Source organism: Procambarus clarkii, chromosome 67 (genome assembly GCF_040958095.1).
Source record: "Procambarus clarkii isolate CNS0578487 chromosome 67, FALCON_Pclarkii_2.0, whole genome shotgun sequence".
NCBI lineage: Eukaryota > Metazoa > Arthropoda > Malacostraca > Decapoda > Cambaridae > Procambarus > Procambarus clarkii.
In genome coordinates, this window is record NC_091216.1 from 9876098 (window position 1) to 9882875 (window position 6778).

Below are 6778 nucleotides of genomic sequence, written 5' to 3' on the forward strand. Positions count from 1 at the left end.
AAGTCTCTGTGTCTTTACTCTATTATTGTCCTCTACCATTTGTTGTTTCATTTCTAATTATTTTGTTTGTTCTCAGCTTGTTGCTTCTTAGCTGCCTCTAACTGCAACTGAGCTGCTAGTCTAGAATTCTGTGCCTCAAGTTCTATTTGTTGTTGCCTCCTTTGAGCCTCAAGATCTCTCAGTTGAGCCTCTGCCTCTAATTGCCTCTGTTGTTTATCCTCTAACCTAGCGAATTTAAGCTGAGATTCTAACTCAAAACGCCATAATGCTAACTGCTCACTTGTCCCTTCAGTTAGTTCTTCCAAAACTTCTTCCCCTCCTAGTTGACCATCTTCCATTAAATGGGTAATTATCACTTTCACTATCCTTGCTTGAACTATCTTATTACTGGCTGACAAATCTAGTTAACCTGCCATACAGATCAAGGCAAACTTTGTTAGGTTTTTAATCCCTTTAAAGTTAGGCGCTGACAGCAATAAATCCACTTGGTTCTCCATGATTAACATTTGGCACTTCACTAATTACAAATCTTAATTGTAACAACACTAAATACTGCCTGGCCCAATGCGCAAGCAAACAAATATGACACTTTCCTCAAAATCGTCAAGGGTGTTGACACTGGCGGAGTAGGAGTAGTACACAGGACAGTATTAGCTGGCACAATAATTCCTAGGTCACACTTTTACCTAGGAAGGCAAGTTTGAATTAATACACGCTATAAAATGCCATACCACAAATTATTAATTAATTATTATATAATGTGGGAACAATTCTCCCGGACTTAGGCCCCCAAAATTGTTACTTAAGCTAGTACGCACAGCTCGTGTATCAATGGGTAGTGATAAAATAGCCAAGGGTAAGTTCACTACTTGAAAAAAAGTAATACACCAGAGTGCCCCTATGTTAGCACAAGAAGTATAATAATAATATCTGGATAAAAAAACGTGCATATCAAAATAAATAAATAAATAAAATAAATAAATTATATATATATATTATATATATATATATATATATATATATATATATATATATATATATATATATATATATATGTCGTACCTAATAGCCAGAACGCATTTGTCAGCCTACTATGCAAGGCCCGATTTGCCTAATAAGCCAAGTTTTCATGAATTATGTTTTTCGGCTACCTAACCTACCTAACCTAACCTAACTTTATCGGCTACCTAACCTAACCTATAAATGTTAGGTTAGGTAGGGTTGGTTAGGTTCGGTCATATATCTACGTTAATTTTAACTCAAATAAAAAAAATTGACCTCATACATAATGAAATGGGTAGCTTTATCATTTCATAAGAAATAAATGAGAAAATATATTAATTCAGGAAAACTTGGCTTATTAGGCAAATCGGGCCTTGCATAGTAGGCTGAGAAGTGCCTTGTGGCTACTAGGTACGACATATATATATATATATATATATATATATATATATATATATATGTTGACTTCAGTGCTACACAAGCAGGAGGAGCTGCCAATCACCGGGAAGCGGCCAAGTCACGTAAATACAGAGACCTTGAGCACCACTACAATTTTGTCCCCATCGCCTCAGAGACACTTGGTGCCTGGGGTAAAAGTGCTGCTAGCTTTTTGAAGGAGTTGGGGTCTAAGCTAATCGAAACAACTAGAGACCCTAGAGCTGCCAGTTTTCTTTTTCAGCGCCTTAGTGTGGCCATCCAGAGAGGAAATGCTCACTGCATCCACGGTTCCTGCCCGCCATCTGAGGAGCTGGAGGAGCTTTTCAACTTGTGACAAGCAGCCTTGTACCCTGCATGTAATCAATATTGTAACTTTTTTTGTGTAATGACATTTTCAAATAAAGTTAGATAAATATACACACTTAACAAAAGAATAGGGGTGGTAGGAGAAGAAAATATCAAAGTGTTCAGTGAGGATCCACAAGGTCTTCTCTGAGTACTCTTTATTTTCTTCTCCGAGGCTATGGGTCCCTACACTTGCACCAGAGGTGGTACCCCTTCTAGGTATTAATATATATATATATATATATATATATATATATATATATATATATATATATATATATATATAATATATATATATATATATATATATATATATATATATATATATGCATATATTTGTGACTGGAAAGTGGTGGAGTGTAGATGTTCGACAGTCCTCCTAATGGCTGGTGTCAATACCTAGTCACACTTACAAAAAAAAAGATAGACTGCTTGGCTGTTTGTCTGTGGTAAAGTAAGGGAAGACACGCAAAACACATAGTATGAACAATGAAACTTTAATTAATATAGAAAACAAATTAAAAACAAAGACAATCTCTTGGCTATGTACAGTGCAAACAAACAAGTCAAAAACATATAACATAAATGAAGAATAGAGATGACGTTACTCTACAATATAAAGACAATGTGATTAAACAGGTGCTGAGAATATAGCGCTAGCTGAGAAACATCCACCTGATAGCGTATATCAGTTAGTTGTTCACGCCTTGAGAGCACAAGGATATTCTGACTTTAATGGCTGGTTCACGCCCAGACATCGAATTGTAGAGGGCACTGAGGTGCAGAGGTGCAGGTGTGCAGTCGGTGAGTCACCAATCAGAAGCAGGCAAGCTGGGAATGGTAGTTTGCTGGTTGATGACGGAGCCGGCATGGAGGGAGTGTGGAGTAGGGGGGAGTCTTGGGTACGTTTGCCTCCTGGTCAAAACGTTTTGTGCTACTGGTAAACGTATCTTGAAGGTAGCATCTTATTGTTGTATAATATACGTAACTTTATGTAGAGAAGAGCAGGCTCAATCTCTCTTGAAAGAGATTATCGTCACAACTCTCCCCCAAGCCTGCTCTAATGGGTGAAGTTACGTCTTCAGGTGGTAGAGTGGTAGGTGGAGCTGCTTCTTTTCATAGACTCTGGAGAGGGCGTCTGCTATGATGTTGTCAGAACCCTTGATGTAGAAGATCTCCAGGTTGAAATTCTGTAGATACAAAGCCCATCGTAGAAGCCGTTGATTGTTGAATTGGGCTTGCTGCAGGAAGTGTAGGGGATTGTGGCCCGAGTAGATGGTGGTAGACCGAGCACTTTGTAGGTACGATTCAAAATGCTGTAAGTTCAGAACAATGGAGAGAAGTTCCTTTTCGATAGTGCTATAGTTCTTCTGGTGAGATTTTAACTTGTAGCTGTAGTAGCTAACAGGTAGAACCTCCTCGCCTCGTTGTTGCATCAGGACACCCCCGATGCCGGTACCACTGGCGTCGACATGGAGGATGAAAGGCTTCGTGATATCTGGCGAGGCGAGAATAGGATTAGAACAGAGCATGGATGTAAGTTGTTCAAAAGCAATGGTTTGCTGAATGGTCCAATGATACCGTTGCTTGGGGCTGGTTAAAGTGTTGAATGGTGTCGCCACCGTACTAAAATTCTTCACAAACTTACGGTAGTAGGAGGCAAGACCAAGGAAGCGCAGGAGCTGCTTCCTGGTGGTAGGCTGTGGGTAATGCTGGATGGCTAGGGTATGTATGGTTAACGGAGCTATGCTGCCACTCCCTATCACATGACCAAGATAACGCACTTTACCTTTGGCAAAGGTGGACTTGCCCAAGTTGATAGTGAGGCCGGGTGTCAGGAGCTTGGCGAACAATCGTTGCAGCTGGAGCAGATGTTCGTTCCAGGTGTTAGTTGCCAAAAAGATATCATCCAAGTAGACGTAGGTGTTATCTAAGCCATGGATGACGTGGTTGACAGCTCGCTGGAAGGTGGCCGGGGCATTACATAGTTCAAATGGAAGGCGTTCGTATCTGTAAAGGCCAAAAGAAGTGGTAAAGGCAGATATTTCCTTAGCTCGCTCTGTCAAACATACTTGGTAGTATCCCTTGAGTAAGTCTAGCTTCGATAGATACCGAGCATTACCAATGGCGTCAAGGATGTCATCTATTCTAGGTAATGGATAAGCATCCTTGATAGTCACAAGATTCAATTTCCGGTAATCGGTACACAGCCTCACTTTACAGTGCGGTTTCGGCACCAAGATGCAGGGTGAGGCCCAATTAAGGGGACTCACAAGGGGTGGCCAGCCCATAATCCAGGAGGTACTGTACTTCAGCACGCATAACTTCCTTTTTGCTCGGGCTGATTAGAAAGGTTGACGAATCGGCCGGGTGTCAGGGAGCAGCTGGATGTTGTGCTAAACCACATTACACTCCTGTGGATCATCGCTGAACAACTTCTGATGTTCCTTGAAGATTCTGATGAGAGGAGCACTATTACTGTCCAGTAAATAGGTATGAAGATCAGTAAGGATTTCCGAGTTGGAAGGCACTGACTCTATGTTAGTGCTTGCGGGAGGAGAAGCAGTGAAGGTCTCACTGTGGAGGTATGGACCTTTAAATGTGGATAATGATACCAATACAGTGGGGGAGTACCTTGATACTGCTTCAGGAGGTTGACGTGGCACAACTGGGTCTTCCGCCGCCTATCTGGAGTCTCAAGAACGTAGTTTTGGTTGTTTCTGCACTCCTTGATGCGGTAAGGTCCTGAAAACTTGTTTTGCAATGGAGAACCTGGGATAGGAAAATATGCCAACACGAAGTCTCCTTCCTGGTTTAAATTGCCTTAGTTTGCTGCGTTGGTCAAAATTAGTCTTCATCCTCTCCTGAGCTTTCAATAGATTGTCATTAGCAAATTTACGTACTTTCTCGAGAATGTGTTTTAAGTTTTGAAGAAACTGGGGCACATTCTGAGGGGTCACTGAAGGTGGCATTACGTAGAGAGTTTTTAAAAGCTTTGAGAGGAGTACGGCACTTACGTCCGTAGAGCATCTCATAAGGAGATACTCCTAGAGACTCATTGGGGAGACTTCTGAAAATGCACATAATGAGGTCAAGTTGTTTATCCCAGTCCTTCAAAGTTTCATTGCAAAATTTCTTTAGGAGTGCTTTAATAGTCTAATGACTATGTTCAAGAAAACCTTTTGAAGCAGGATGATAGGGGCTGGACAGTACCTGTGTGATGTTGAACTCTTCCAGTGTCTTCTTGAGGAGATCACTGGTGAAGTTGGTGCCACAGTCACTTTGAACCTCTCTTGGAAATCCATACTGGTTGAAGATCTTGAATAGTTGTTTCACCTCAGTAGCAGCCGTAATTATCTTTACTGGAACTGCTATGGGGAATCTGGTGGTAGGACACAGGATAGTCAGTATATAGGCGTTGCCAGAACTGGTCCGGAGTAAAGGACCAACACAGTCTATGATGAGTTTGTGGAAAGGTTCTGCAGGCTTTAATGGAGCCCGGGGAATAGAGATGTTAGATTTACCTGCCATCTGACATGTATGACACTGTTGCACGTAACTTTTGACGTCTTTAACCATACCTGGCCAGTAGTAGTCTTGTCTGATTCTGTGGTAGGTTTTGTTAAAACCGTAGTGAGAAAGAGCTCCGTGGGCCAGGTGTAGAATATCGGGCCGTAGGCTGGTGGGAACCACTAGTTGTTCGACATTTGCCCAATCGTCGTCCACCTTCAGCTTACTGGATCTGTACCTGCGGTAGAGCAACTGATTCTCTAGGAAGAACCCAGGGATACTGTCAGGTTGAGTCTCAGCCTGGAAGAATAATGGTGTTAATGATAGATCTTCCCTCTCTAACTTACGGAACTCCAAACTAGTAAGATTCGGTGGTAGATTCTGAGGGTCTTGAGGGACAGCGGTAGCAATAGAGTTAGCTGGCTGTGGTCGTGCAGCTTGTGCACGGGTGGTCACCAAAACCGGAGGAGAAACTTCATCACTTTCTTGGACCTCTGCTGAAACATACTTAAAGATGGGATTGTCCACTACAGAGTTACACACCTGGGGTTTGTCCATGATGATCAGGTTGGATGGTTGCAGATCTTCTGCCAAGTCGTTGCCCAGGAGAAGTTGCACTCCAGACATGGGAAAAGGCTTCTCCCTGATGGCGACTTGGACTTCACCGGTCACAAAAGGAGAATCCAAGTGGACTCTGGCGAGTGGATACGGAGTGGTAGCAGTGAGGTCAGTGATAAGAACGGTTTCCCCGGTGTAGGAGATGTTAGGCACAGCTGATTTCAATATTATTGACTGAAGAGCCGCTGTGTCCCTCAAGATCTTCAATTTGAAACGTCCCTCCGAATCTGTACCGTTGGTAGACAGTTCCAGGATACAGGTATTTGCTGAAGAGAGAAATATCATTAACAGGAACACCAACATTCATCACAGGCTTACCGGCCTTAGGAGGAGTCGGTTTGGGTTTAGGAGTTTCATTGCCTTTGTATTGGGCCTTCCCACATCTATCTATGGTATGTCCATAGAGTTTGCAATACAATTGAGAGCGCGCTTGATCGGCACTCACTTTATCATAACTATACCAAGACTTCTTACTGGAAGGTGGTTCTGGTGTAAGCCGGTGGATGAGGCTGTAGGTGTCAGCCGACTTCGCACATCTGATGTAGTCGGTTTCTTCTTTATCTGCTAAATATAAACGGACGGAAGGGGGAACACGTCTCAAGAATTCCTCAACTAGCATGAGGTTGACGAGTTCTGAAAATGTAGAGACATGTGCTGCTTCCAGCCATTTCATGAAATATCTTTTCTTGGTATTGGCAAATTCTAGAAAGGTGGTGGTACTTGCCTTTAGATAATCACGGAATTTTCGTCTGTAGCTTTCGGTGGGGAGAAGGTAGGGGTCCAAAACTGCTTGCTTCAGGGTCTGGTAGTCATTCTCAGACGCTAAAGTACTGAGAGTAACCGCAGCTCTACCTGTGAGATGCAC